The 2,366-nt window shown below is 41.6% G+C and overlaps 1 pseudogene; it reads right to left on the bottom strand.

Moving 5' to 3' along the window:
• Nucleotides 1-585: 585 nt before the first annotated feature.
• Nucleotides 586-1,453, bottom strand: LOC101040458 (nucleophosmin-like; annotated as a pseudogene).
• Between the last annotated feature and the right edge of the window lie 913 nt (nt 1,454-2,366).

Raw genomic sequence — 2,366 nt, 5'->3', positions numbered from 1 at the left:
GGTCAGCCATCGTGCCCTGGCCCCATGCTGTTCTAATGATAGTGAGTGAATTCTCATGAGATCTGATGATTTGATAAGGGCTTCTCCCTTCACTGTGCATTTCTTTCTCTTGCCACCATGTGAAAGATGTGTTTGCTTCCACTTCTGCCATGATCATTAAGTTTCCTGGGGCAGCCTTCTCAGCCATGCAGCACTGTGAGTCAATGAAAACCCTTTCCTTTATAAATAACCCAGTCTCAGGTATTTCTCTTTTTTCTTTTTTCTTTTTTTTTTACTTTATTAAAATACTGAGTTTTATTTCACATGTATATTTTTGTCTCCCCACCATTTCCATGTCTGACCACCACTACTATGTCCTATCATAACATTTCATACATACTTAAAACTAAGCAAAGTGTGGAGTTCCATCTTTAAAAACTACAGGCATTTTGGACAACACATTCTTGGCAATGGTATCTGGACAACATTTATCAAACACGGTAGGGAAAATTCTCACTCTGCATTATAAAAAGGACAGCCAGATAGCAACTGTTACAGAAATGAAATAAGACAGAAAATTTTTAACAAATTGTTGAAACTATTTTCTTAAAGATACTTCCTCCACTGCCAGAGATCTTGAATAGCCTTCTGGTCAGTCATCCGGAAGCAATTCTTCACATAATTGATGAACTTGACTTCCACTTTGGGAAGAGAACCACCTTTTTCTATACTTGCTTGCATTTTTTGTCTTTAATGTCTTCTGCAGAACTAGGTCCTTTTGGTGTTTTAGGAGTTTTTTCCTGTTTTTCGAAGGATTCTTGTCCTTTTGATCTTGGTGTTGATGATGGTTTTGATTCTTTTCCATTCTGATTTGACTTTTGTGCATTTTTGGCTGAAGTATCGTGTATAGATTTCTTTACTGGCACTTTTTCTTCAGTTTCCTCATCATCGAAATCATCATCATCATCATCATCATCTTCTTCTTCATCATCATCATCTTCAGCAGCAAGTTTTACTTTTTTCTGTGGAACCTTGCTACCACCTCCAAGGGCAGACTGCTTTCCAGACATACTTAAGAGTTTCACATCCTCCTCCTCCTCATCTTCTGACTCTGCATCTTCCTCCACAGCTACTAAGTGCTGTCCACTGATATCCACTGGCCCTGAACCTCACTTCAATCGTAAGACCACTGGTGGTGTTATTTCAAAGCCCCCAAGGGAAACCGTTGGCTGTACAGACATTTTCAAAGTTGCCAGTGTTACTTTAATTGGACTGCCTTTGTAATTCATTGCCTCTGCTTCAACAATGTGCAACTCATCCTTTGCACTAGCTCCTAAACTGACCGTTCTTACTGGTGATCATTTTCATCATTATCCACCTTAAAGTGATAATCTTTGTCGGTCTTTAGTTCACAACCGAAAAGATAGTTCTGGGGCCTCCGGGGGCTCATGTCCATGTCCATCGAATCTTCCATCGGGTGGCAACACGCACTTAGGTGGAAGAGAAGGCGGATGGAGATAAACGACGACTGCTCAAAAGAACAGCCACTCAGGATGGACTCACACCAGCTCAGGTATTTCTTTATAGCAGTGTGAGAACAAGCTAATACAACTTCTAACAGATAGTGTAATGATGACATAAGAGTTTCTGACTCCGGGTGTAGAATATAAAACTCGCTGTGGCTTCTACTTTCTCTCTCTCTGTCTCTGGGATCATGAGCTCTGGGGTAAGCCAGCTGCTGTGCTATAAGCAGCCCTGCAGGAAGGTCCATGTGGCTAAGAACTGAGGCCTTCTGGGACCAGACAACAAGAAACTAGACCTTTTCCAACAGCCATGTGACTGAGCCATGTTTCATGTGAATCCTCAGCCCCAGTGAAACACTCAGATGATGCAGCCCTTGGCTGACGACTGGACTACAACCTTGTGAGAGGAACTGAGCCAGAAGCACTCAGGGAAACTTCTCCTGGATTCCTTGCCATTGGAAACTGTGGAAGATGATGAATATTTGTTGTTTTGAGCTGCTAAGTTTTACATATATTGTTATGCAATAGTAAATAACTAACTTTGACAAGAATGTATGTAATATTACACATTAATTTGCATTTGCTCTAAATTTATCATCATCCTTATTATTTTTGAGACAGGGTCTCACTCTGTCACCGAGGCTGGAGTGCAGTGGCATGATCACCATGCACTGCAGTGTCGACCTCCTGGGCTAAAGGGATCCTGTGACCTCAGCCTCCTGAGTATCTGGGGCTAGAGGCATAAAACACCATGCCTGGCTAATTTTCTAATATTTTTTTGTAAAGATGGGGGTTTGACCATGTTTCCCAGGCTGATCTTGAACTTCTGGAGTCAATCAATTTGCCTTCCTCTGCTTTCAACAG

This window comes from Saimiri boliviensis, chromosome 4, assembly GCF_048565385.1.
Source record: "Saimiri boliviensis isolate mSaiBol1 chromosome 4, mSaiBol1.pri, whole genome shotgun sequence".
NCBI classification, from domain to species: Eukaryota; Metazoa; Chordata; class Mammalia; order Primates; family Cebidae; genus Saimiri; species Saimiri boliviensis.
This window is presented reverse-complemented; position numbering and strand designations above follow the sequence as displayed.